General features: G+C 49.0%; 1 protein-coding gene across 1 annotated transcript in view; it reads left to right on the top strand.

Annotated features, from left to right (window-relative positions):
* LOC119165235 (cytoglobin-1) overlaps positions 1-12,547 on the top strand; it is a 137,293-nt gene that overhangs the window by 89,496 nt on the left and 35,250 nt on the right. The window lies entirely within an intron of this gene.

Genomic DNA, 12,547 nt, shown 5'->3' with positions numbered 1-12,547 from the left:
CACCGGCGCACCCCTTTTCTAGACGCCGGAGGGGAACTCCTTATCATCCGACGCCATTGTGTGGCATCCGCCCGTAGCTTTTCTTTTTTCAATGAAACTTCGATATGCAGCCGGGAGAGAAACTCCAATCCTTCAGGATACAATAGAGACGCTGACGCGACTTAAATTTTGCCCACTCATCAAGACAAAAAGACAACACACCGGCATGTGGGGTCTGGCCCGACTGTTGTACCTGGTGTCTCGAACAATGGCTTTAATTAATCTTGAATTGCTGATGGCGAGAAAAAAAGATTGTTTTTGGTGGACTCGTAAAAAGGCAATAGACAATCTGAAATGTTTTCAATGGTGGAGCCCAACATACTTCAAGGTAAACAGGCGTAGGCAAATAAGGACAAGGACACATGCACTGTCTGATCTTTCTGTGTTCTTGTCTTTATTTTTGCACACCTGTTTACTAGAAAGTACTCAGAGCCTCACACACCATTAGGGAGCTCTCAGAGCTTCGAAACTTTAGCTCATTTTCTTCAGCAGTGGCGACATGGCGCGATGGACTCGCGTTGGGTGCAATGTAAAGGTCGATGCCACTATGAAGCCCCGCCTCCACAGAGCGTGGTCACGTCTGCGCGCGTGCTCATCAGACTCGTAATTTGGGAGAGGACGAAGGTAACTTCGCACGCTACCGCGACCAGATGGACTCGCATTGGGTGCAATGTAAAGGTCGATGCCACCATGAAGCCCCGCCTCCACAGAGCGTGGTCACGCCTGCGCGCGTGCTCATCAGACTCGTAGTTTGGGAGAGGACGAAGGTCACTTCGCGCGCTGCCGCGACCTTGTTTATGAGAGGAGCATGCTGCTGGCACCCGAAGAATTGTGACACTTGTTCCCGCTTGTCCTGTGTATGCTTGTGCGTTCGTTTCGCGCGTCATTTTACCGGTTTGAACAGCGTGCTTTAAGTGTCGAGCTGTGAAAGTTGTTATTCCGCGCTCATCCTGCGTATTCTTATTTCGTGCGTTCTTTCTGCTTGAGGTGCGCCCTGCAAGTTTAGAGCTGCTTGCTGTTCTCAACGTGAAATTGCAATTTGTTGGTGTTGCTGAAACAATGCTCGATAAATATGAAACTACATTTGTAAGATGTTTCACATTAGTGTCATACCAATTCCTACATGGGAACGTCAGGCACGTTTTTTTTTTGCTTTACATGGTACCACTTCCAGTAATCGCAATCTTATTTGTTCCGGCGTAATGAAGATGTCGTTACGTGTAAACTAACTACCTTAGCAGCATTTCTACCTCAGCTACTATTCAGCAGCTACCTTATCACTATTCGGCTGGAAGTTCCTCCTATTTATGCGTGGCAAATGGAGTTGCTTTTATTCTCAACCTTCTGATTTCTTCACGGGACGAACAATTCATGTTATAATTTCTTTTTTGTTTTTGCACGGTTTAGGGTACTTATCTTTCAATTTATAGCCGTTTTATCTTAGTAGTCTAGTCACTTGCGAAAACGTTTTCTGTTTTCTCTGTGTATTGTACGACTGTGATGTTTCATGGCCACTCTATCAGCGTTTTATAGAAAGTTCATTGTGTACTCTAGCTTATGCAGCCATACTGTACTAAAGGGGTTGAGGTTCCCTCAATCCACGTTTGTGCATCTTTTCTCTCATCCGCCTCCATTTATGACTCGGCTATACGCGTGTGTGTAAATGTAAATTATTCATTCCGACTTGAAAAATGCGAGTCACCAGTGGCATACAACCTTGCGACTTTTACCAGGGCTTTGCGGTGGTTTGTTGAGGAACCACACGGCCGACGCTTCACTCAAGACGGGCAGCAAGAGCACTGGATAGCGAGACGTTATTTGTTTCTCGGCAGCGCATGGACCTCTCTCTCGACCATGGGCGATATGGTTCAATTCGAGCAAGTGCCCATCCGTCATCCGCTGTCACGTGGCTGATCTGATGCAGCTATTACATACCTTCCTCTTGAGAGACAGTGACAATCTACCAGTCATGGTTTGAGAATGCTTGCCGAATGTGCTCCATCCCATGCTTTCTAGTTATTTAAATCTCGGGGTTCGGCTCCGCGGTAACTACCTGTCCTATGTATACGTACTTCTTTCCTCATATAATCTTTTACTAATAAATTTTTAGGGGCGAAGCTCCTTAGGGCGTGGGCTGTGCGTCCCCTGTAGCCTGTATGTAGCCACCTCTAGTTTAGTTCTTGCAGTGTTCACTAGATGGCGGTACCGTCCCCTGTATGTAGCCACCTCTAGTTTAGTTCTTGCAGTGTTCACTAGATGGCGGTACCGTCTCCTGTATGTAGCCACCTCTCGTTTAGTTCTTGTAGTGTTTACTAGATGGTGGTACTTGTAGCTGATGATGAAAAGATGCAAGATGTTATAAACTAGAAAGCGGTACTTGTAGTTGATGAAAGACGCGAGATCTTATAAAATAGGAATGATGTCACATATGGCGCGTGTCATTGGTTGAAGGCAATCGTTCGATTTAGTGCGGCGACGTACGCTAGGGGGAGCGATGTAATAAAATCGAGTGGGCAAAATGTACAGAGGATTCATGGTTTACCAGGTTTACCTCCGGAGCTTCGCCCACTCATCATCATTCACTTCGTGGATATGGCGGAATTTTTTTTGCTAATGAAAGCTCACATAATCAGGTGGACTTGGTTCAATCCGACAACAATTGAATTGTTTTAACTATAGTGTGCCCTGATTAGCACAAATGTTGATTGATTGGTTTCAATATGCCTAATTAGTCTCGACTCTGTAAGTAGGAATAGGCATTTGCCTGAGTGTCACTTCGCTAGCCTCATCAAGAATATGACTCGGATTGCCCGTTTTCTTTTGTGTGTGTGTGGCTGACACCCATTACTTATATTAGTTTTTTTTTTGTGACGTGTACCGGCCTAAGAAAACGCTTAACAACTCTGCTGTTCAGAAAAACGCACTGAACGTTTCATGTATTTTTTTCTAAAACTTTTATTGGGGCACCTCGGACGCAGTTGAGTACATTCTTTTTTGAATACTCGCAACTACAATTATCACATTGTGTGCTACTGGCCATTCCGATGCGAAACGAGTAAGCATTCGTGAAGACCACCCCGAGCCACATATGGCGCAGCAGCGTCCACTCAGCAATTGCACATCATCTGTATGTGTGCCTTCGCTTTTATGCACCAAGAAAAGAACTGTCCAAAGTGTTACATAGACTGTACAATCCTCCGTTGTCAGAGGAAAAGTTTCAGGACACTGGCTGAAACCTTCCTCGGCACGGAAAGCTCTAAAGCTCTACAGGGAAACTTTTCTTTTCAAGTTTTTTTACAGTACTTTGCAGCTTTGCGTCTGGTAATGCCGAAATTATATTGTAAATGCTCTAACCCATCGTATATTAAATGTTAACGGTGTTAATTTAGAATTATTTTGTATTATGCGAAACGCCCACCCAAATACCATAAGAAAGTAGCGCCCCACAACGGAGCAGCGCCTGAGACTGTTTTCAAATTGGGGGACCCACGTGCGGTGAAGAATGAAACGTGTGGGAATCGAGGCTAGCCGACCGCCTTTGCGCGGGCTTTGCAGCCTCTTCCTGTGTTCTCATGTCCCGACATGACTCCCCTCCTCCTTGGTCTGCCACGCTGGGAGAGCGGGGAGTGACGTTTAACCCCTGCCACCCGGTAGCGGATGTTGGCTGTGGCGCCATGCGTAGAGTCTTTCGGGACGTTTCGCACGCACACGTCGGGAGCGAGAGAAAACCTCTTAGGGATGACATGGGGTAAGCACGCATTTCTTTTCCGTCCGTCGGTTCCCTTTGTTTTGGCCTCGTTCGGAATTCCCCAACGGCGCCTTGCGCCCGTGGTAAACGCTTACCTTCTGGCGTCCCTCCTTCATACGCTAGGCCGAAGAGCGGTGCGGTGTCCTAGTGCGTGGCCAGACTACGCCGACCCGTATCTCTCCGAAGCCAATGTGAGCGCCTTTGCCCTAGCTCGAGCAACCGGGCCCTTTGTCCCGGCGTCTCCGTGAATCACTTTTACCACGGAGACACGCTCGCAGCACTTTGTGTAGTACCTCTCGCCCGTGGCGTGGATAAGCCCATTTGCTTTCCCGCCGCGCCTTTTGCAACGGGTTGTAAAGCGTCTTGGCGTTGCCGCGGACAATTGAGTGTTGTGACCTTGAGCAGTACTGTGCTCTCGCCACGGCGACGATTAACGCGTGCCCTGCGGCTTGCTAAGACGAGACTCACGCTAGTGGCCATGCTCCTTCGGGATACCTGTACACTGCAAACGATATGTGTGCTTTGAGCGTGTCCCCATTCAGAAAAAAAAAAGCATTCCTGGCGTAAGCAGCCAAAACAACTTTGAGAGCAGCCCTACAGCAGATCGGGAGAGGTCACCAACAATAATTGATTGATATGTAAATTTAACGTCTCAAAACCACCATAAAATTATGAGAGACGTCGTAGAGGAGGGCTCCAGAAATTTCGACCACCTGGGGTTCTTTAACATGCGCCCAAATCTGAGCACACAGGCCTACAACATTTCCGCCTCCATCGAAAATGTAGCCGCCGCAGCCAGGATTCGATCCCACGGCCTGCGGGTCAGCAGCTGAGTGCTTTAGCCACTAGACCACCACGGCGGGGCATGACGAACAATAGTGTTCGCCGGGTGTCAGTCGGGGTATTGTGCGCGCCCCGCAAATGTTGACCATGCAACGCCACAAAGGGAGTCGCAGTCTACGTCAAATCACGGAAAATGTCGATTGCTCATAAATACTCAGAAATGCATGCACCCTTTCTTTAAAACCAAATTAAAATATCTTCTAGGCTATGCTCACCCATAGCCTCCTCTATAACTTTGTGCCCGAGCGGTCGGTCCCTCAGCGCCGTCCCCCGAGCTATTATGGGATGCGAGCGCTCCTGGCGGAGCGCCGAGGCGCAAAACGAGAGAATGGATGGCAGCTATGGAGAAAAAACCGGCTTTGAGTAACTACCGAAAGGGCAAAAATGAAATAAGGAGGGAGGCATTTTACGATAATTCAAGGGGAAGCGCTTTACTGTTTGAAGCGAGATCGGGTTGCCTTAGAACGCGTAGTTATAAAGCAAGATTCAGTAAAGAAGAAGAACAATGCACATGCTGCGGGAAAGATAAGGAAACGGCGGAGCATGTTCTGATTGAATGTGGAGATATCCACCCAGGTGTACGTTTGGGCACGAGCCTACAGGAAGCCTTGGGTTTTAGGGACAACAATGGAAAGCTGAACACACCCGCGATTGAAATAAGTAAGAGACGGTTAGAGTATTGGTGGCAGAAACCAAACACCTCTGCGCCATCGGATGCATTAATTAGGCACCAGGACAGAGGTGGACTCCTGTATCCGTCAACTGAGCTCGTAATGGTTCTAAATTCTCTAAAGAATTACGCGGAAGTTTTCCTCGCAAGAGCGAGAAAGATGAATCAGCCACTGAAGGCTGCCGTTGACAACGCCGCGCAAATACTACAGAAACGTGACAAACTCAAGTGCTCGACCCCGGGACATCATAAAAAACTTTTGGAGGTTGTGCTCGTGAAGTTTCTCCGCCCACTTTTTCTGAACTTCGCGACGAGTGTGACTGACAAACACGACTTGGCAAAAGATTTTCATGTCAAACCATTGTCTCGAAAAGTGCTCAAGCTTTGAGCGCGAAATCAAATAACAAAGCTCACATTGCATTCTGCATACAGTGCTTGTGTTAAAAATTTGGTGTGTGCGCACTTCTTAACGTATACGCATAATCCAATGCAATGTAGACGGTTTCTAGACCGTCATAAACGCAAGCGTGCATAGGCCGCGTCGTCTGCTGTTATTATGGGATCGGTGCGGCATCTGGCGGCGAGCGCCAAAACTATAAGGGACGGATGGCGCGTATGTATTTAGCGCTAATGCGCGGGCACAAAAAAATATAGGAGGCTATGGCTCACCACTACTAGTCAGTAAGAGGTGTCGCCGCATGCAGGACCATCAAACAACACAAGCATCTCGCGTTTCGAAATGTGGTGTCAAGGGTCCTTAAGAACGTTCCTACCATTTCTGTGGACTAGTCCCACAGACAGACTTTAAGCAATGTCACGTAGCGTTCTGTTCTTTTTTTATTTCCACTTATTTTTTTTACTTCTCCTGCCCATCATTTTTTTCTTTCGCTTACTCCTTTCTTCATCACAGGGCAGCCAGCCGGTGTGAGAAGTGGCTAACCTACCTGTCCTTGCGCTTTGCAGTGAAATGCGTTAACAGCTAAGAGAAACGAAAATTCATTCGGTAGCGGTGTCAGGAGCGATCTCCGTTAGCTGTGTTATCAGTTGCGGCGTTCTCAAGAAAGTGCGCCATTGGCTGTGAGTGACCTCGTCGCAGCCATGGAACCGAGCCCACGCACAACAGTTTCTGCCAAGTTTTCTTGCGATGCCAGACGCTTGCAACAATGCGGCGTCAATGACTTCGAGAGCGCGTTCGCCGGAGCGAAAGCTGCCTTCGGCGGGAGTTTCTCCAAAGGCACATTGGTTTCTGTGGCGACGTCTCTAAGCGCCTGTGGTTTCTAGCCCAGCCACTGTGACTAACGCATTGCGAAACGCATTTAACCGCTCATGACACTCTTCAATTACCACTATCATACGAGGCCCAACGTGCGACATGTGAATTAAACGTTGTGGTAAAGCCACAGCTCATGCTTCTCATTAAGAAGCATGAGCATGTAACCAGGGTAATGTGGAAATATATGAGCGCACAAGGTAGAAAGAAAAGCGCTTTACAGGGAGCGTCTTTCCTGTCAAGTGCTTTTCCTTCAACCGTGTGCGCTCATATATTTCCACATTGACATGTCGCCTTAGAAGACGACATTAACGAAGTGCGCGCGGGGCACTGGCGCTGTGGCACGAGCGCGAGCCTGGCGTCGAACGCGGGCCAGGAGTGACTCCAACGCCTGGGCTACGCTTTTGAACTTGTTCACGTTTCCTGTCCTTTAATAAATCGTCTACAGTCACAAGCGGCTGTACAGACGTAACAGTTGGCGACGAGGAAGACTGGATCGACTCATCGGCACTCCACCGACGTCAAGGAAATAACATGGCGACGCCCGACTTCGGTCGGCTACCCGAATTCAGCGGCAGCCCCAGCTCCTGGAGATCCTGGTATGGGAGGCTACAGTTCTTCTTCGAGGCTAACGAGATTACGGACGCATCGAAGAAACGTGCTCATCTGCTAACGCTGTGCGGGGAACAGACTTATGACATCGTCTGCGCCCTCGTTCAACCCAAGCAGCCCAACCAAGTGAGCTACGAGGACATAGTCAAGATGCTCAAGGCTCATTTCGATCCACAACCGTCTGAGGTCTTCTGCAGGGCACGATTCCAGCGACGTGACCAAAAGCACGACGAAACGGTCAGTGATTACGTCACGGCGCTCAAGAAGCTAGCAGCAGATTGCAATTTCGGGACAAGCGCAGACACTGCAGCGAATCCGACAATGCTGCCTATGGACGTCATGCTGCGTGATCGTTTCGTTTGCGGTCTTCGGAACGAGCAGGTCCAGCAACGGCTCTTCGCAGAAAAGGACTTGACGTTCAAGAAAGCTTTCGACCTTGCACTGCGAGCTGAAAACGCCATCGAAGACCAGAAACGCGTGAAAACCGAATTTAAAGAGTTTCACGAATCCTGCATAAGCACATGCAAGATAGACAACCAAGGTCACTCTAGTGCCTCTGCCCAAAAGAAGAAACAACGCTGTTGGCGTTGTAACGCGCTACATAATCCGGACACTTGCAAGTTCCAGACAGTCTCCTGCAACTACTGCAAGAAACGCGGACACATTGAAAAAGCCTGTCTGAAAAAGCGGAAAGAAGCAAAAACGAGCAACAGCATCGAATATCCCCAACAAGGAACTTCGACAGCTGCCTCAGCACCAGTGTCGACTCAGCAGGACTCATCAGACGTGGCCCTTTACGAGCTCAACACCGTAACCAACGCGTTCAGCACACAGAAGGTCATGACTCGGCTACGCGTACATGGCAAGTTCTTGGATTTTGAAGTCGACTCGGGTGCAGCCTGCACACTCATCAGTGAGGTCACGTTCAAAGCTACGTGGACAGATGATCGACCACGGCTTCAGACCGACAACATGCTCCTACGCACATGGTCAGGACAGTCTCTTCGAGTTCTCGGATGTGCAACGGTGATTGTTACGCACGGAAACAAAACCATGACACTACCACTTGTTGTCATCAAGGGAGCAGGTTGTAACCTCCTTGGACGAAACTGGTTTCCTCACCTGGGTATACAGATCACGGGCATCAATGATGTATCCGGCGATGAACTTGTTTCGAAGCTTCTCGACAAGTACCAATCTGTATTCGACGAGGACATATCAGGACACATCGGTCCAGCGGTACAACTAGACCTCGTGGAAGGAGCGAAACCAAAGTTCCTAAAAGCACGGCCGGTTCCTTTCGCGCTCCGGTCAGCTGTAGAAGCAGAATTGGATCGACTGCAAAGTCAAGGCATAATCGAGCCAGCACAGCATTCGGATTGGGCAACGCCTCTCGTACTGGTTCGAAAGAAGAATGGCTCGTTGCGAATATGCGGCGACTACCGTTGCACAGTGAACCAGGTATCAAAGAAGGCAGACTACCCACTTCCCTCAACTGATGAAGTGCTCAGCCACTTGAGGGGAGGCAAGGTCTTCAGCACCCTGGATTTAGCACAAGCGTACCAGCAACTTCACGTGACGCCAGAGACAGCAGAGATATTGACCCTGAACACGCTGAAGGGACTATACAGGGTCAAGAGATTGCCTTTCGGAATTTCTGCAGCCCCAGCCATTTTTCAACGTTTTATGGAGACAATGCTGTCAGGCATCACAGGCGTGTGCGCATACCTAGATGACGTGATCATCAGTGGGAAAGACGCCACGGAACACGCCGAGAGACTGGAAGAAGTGCTGAAGAGGCTACTAAACTACAATCTGCGCCTCGGAAAAAACAAGTGCTGCTTTGCGGTGCGACAAGTTTTCTTTCTGGGACACCGAATCGACGAGACAGGCGTCCACACAAACGAAGAGAAAGTTCGAGCCATAACGGACGCTCCAGCACCAAACTGCAAACAAGCGCTTCAATCATTTCTCGGAATGCTGGCTTTCTACGACAGATTCTTGAAGAACAGGGCAACAGTTGCCAGCTGCCTATACCAGCTTCTTCAGAAGGACGCCACGTGGAGATGGGAGACAAAGCATCAAGAAGCCTTTGACAAGCTTAAGGCATTGCTGCTCAGTCAGACCGTACTGGCACACTACGACGAACAGAAGGAGCTTCTTGTCTCTTGTGATGCTTCACCATATGGCATAGGAGCTGTTCTGTCTCAACGTGATGACCAGAATAGAGAGGCGCCAATCGCTTTTGCATCTCGGACGCTAGGGCCGGCAGAACGCAAATATGCTCAATTGGACAGAGAAGGCCTTGCTGTGGTGTTTGCAGCCCACAAGTTCCACAAGTATATTGCGGGAAGAAAGGTGACTTTCGTCACTGACCACCAACCACTGCTCGGCATACTGGGTCCACAAAAGCCAACGGCTCAAGTCCTTTCTCCACGGATGACCAGATGGTGCATCAAGTTATCGGCGTATGACTACAGCATAATCTACAGGCGTGGCAAGAACCATCAAAACGCGGATGCGTTGAGCCGTTTGCCATTACAAGAACGTCTCGATGAACCCTGGCCTCCAGGTGACGTACTATTGTTCGAAGCGTTATCGAGACCTCCGTTGACTGCTGCCGAGATAGCACGCCTGACACAACAAGACAGCATCATGCAGAGGTTGTACAAGGCAGTGCAGGATGGTACAGTGGAGAAACTCACTGGAGATGAGTTTGCTCCTTACCGACGACGAGCGACCGCACTAGCACTACAGCGCGAGTGCATCACACTTGGATCCCGAGTGATCATACCGAGCTCAGCACGATCCCGTGTTCTGGCACTTCTGCATGCGGGTCACAGAGGCATGGTAGCCATGAAGAAGTGCGCAAGGAGCTACGTATGGTGGCCCGGAATGGACAAGGTGATCGAGGAAACGGTGCGACAGTGCCGTGAATGCCAAGCAACGCAAAAGAGCCCACCCAAAGCTCCTATTCCTACGTGGGACCGTCCCCAGACAGCATGGAACACGGTGCACGTTGACTTCGCGGGGCCACTACTCGGACGCACCTACTTAGTTGTTGTGGACGCATACACAAAGTGGGTGGAAGTCCGGCACGTGACACAAGCAACATCCGCGGCTGTAATCGACGTGCTCCGAAGCCTCTTTGCAACGTTCGGCATTCCCCGAAAGGTCATCTCCGACAACGGAAAAGCATTCATCTCCAACGAGATCAAGCAGTTCTATGCGTCGAACGGCATACAGGCTGCAACCTCACCAGCATATCATCCGGCAACAAACGGCCAGGCAGAACGCTATGTGGCGGAGCTGAAAAGAGCGCTGTTGAAAGATGCAGACAAGTCCATACAGTGCCGACTTGCAAGATTTCTGTATCGGCAGCACACGACAATACACACTACCACAGGTATGACACCGGCGAGAGCGATGTTCGGACGAGAATTGCTCTGCCCTCTCGATCTTCTTAAGCGGGAGACGGATAAGCGAAGTCCTGAGAGCCAGGAGGCATTGCAAAAATCACGCCGCTTCGCTATAGGGGATAGAGTGCTTATCCGGCAGTTTTTGAAAAAGCCAGATTGGATTGAAGGCGAAATACTGCGCCGCGTCGGACCACGATCCTGGCTTGTAAAAAGCGACCAAGGAAAGGTTCGGCGTCACCTCAATCACATGAGGAAAACGAGTCAGACCAGACAAACAACCCAATCGCGGACAGATTGGAGCGCAGCTGACGATCTCTTGGACGCAACGCCAGAAGAGACGCCATCGAGCTCAGCTGCTCAACCGCCTGAATCGCCCGAGATGCAAGATCACACTCCCTCGCAACCGTCGACGTCACAGGCAGTGGCCACTCGGCAACTGCGACCACCAGAGGTTAGGCGACCTCCAGACCGCTATGGAGACTTCGTCTAAGGGAGGAAGAGTGACATGTCGCCTTAGAAGACGACATTAACGAAGTGCGCGCGGGGCACTGGCGCTGTGGCACGAGCGCGAGCCTGGCGTCGAACGCTGGCCAGGAGTGACTCCAACGCCTGGGCTACGCTTTTGAACTTGTTCACGTTTCCTGTCCTTTAATAAATCGTCTACAGTCACAAGCGGCTGTACAGACGTAACACACATCATGTTGTACCAACTGGCCCAGCGTTCCACTTTATGTAACCGGGAATTGCGAAATGCTTTATTGCCACGTAGGACACTGCTAAACACTGGGGCCGTACGTTTCAGCTTTTAGTGGTTAACCAACTGTACGGAGTTCTTGGGCGGTGGTCTTTTTTTTCTTCTCCTCCCCCTTCTTCTTTATGACTTTGTTATTGTAACTCAAGGTCCCTTAACTACTACGTTCTCTGCTCGTATCAGTTGGCTTTGAAGCGATGATGTAGGCCAATATCTATAAGTGGTGAGGTATTATTCTCCACAGGTATTACCTGTAGAGGATTTCATCTCTCAAGTGGTGCTAATGTCCGAGTGTTTATAGGCACTTTTAATTTTACTGACCCGGTTCCTTCGCTTCTATCACTGCAGTCGAAACACGTTCAAGGCCCGATGGAATGAAAAGGACATGGATCATGTAAAATAATACAAAAATACGTTTAGGCTGTCCTGACGGAAGACTTGTTCAGGAAGGGTGCGAAACCTGTTCTTTTTATTTTTTTTTGTGCTCACTGTGCTACTTTTAATTTATATTACTTCCCGATAAAAACGGCCTTCCGTCATAACCATGACTTCACATTCAAGTCCATGACACATACAACGTCATAACCAGTAAAGCAGGACTCCACAGAGGCATCGGTCTGGTTGTCCAACTTTTGTTGAATCCCTCAAGAGTCAGCTTGCCACAACAGTACCAAGGTGATTTTATTTCGTCTGTGGTTGCGTTTGATGTACGGTCACACGCTTTAAAACAAGCTAGGGATCACTCAAGAAAGCGTTTTCACCAGGCTTGAAGAGCTGCGACTATTACAACTGTGTCAGTTCACCATGCTTTTTTTATCATTGGTTCCTTAGTGTACGCATGTGCGAAGTTACTGTAAATTCTGCGGGCTGGTATGATCAGGTGACTGAATGTATTTGTTCTTTCACTTCACTATATATTACGTGAGGTGTGACATTACACGCTTGTTGGAAACTATCGCCTGTGGGTGTCGTGTATCTTTGTCTTCTGTATAAGTTTGGCGCTATGAAATCAATTAAAATGATTGCCACTCCATCAAAATGCTCATATTTTAACGTGCGGGTTCTCAAATTACAATATTTGACATTTCGGTGGTCACCTTGCACCAGATATCTTGCAGTCAGGTAGACGGTTTAATTTCAACCGGTGAAGCAGAATCGCATTAATGTAGGCTGGTAGTGTGTTTTCAAGCGTTTC

This window comes from Rhipicephalus microplus, chromosome 8, assembly GCF_043290135.1.
Source record: "Rhipicephalus microplus isolate Deutch F79 chromosome 8, USDA_Rmic, whole genome shotgun sequence".
NCBI classification, from domain to species: domain Eukaryota; kingdom Metazoa; phylum Arthropoda; class Arachnida; order Ixodida; family Ixodidae; genus Rhipicephalus; species Rhipicephalus microplus.
This window is presented reverse-complemented; position numbering and strand designations above follow the sequence as displayed.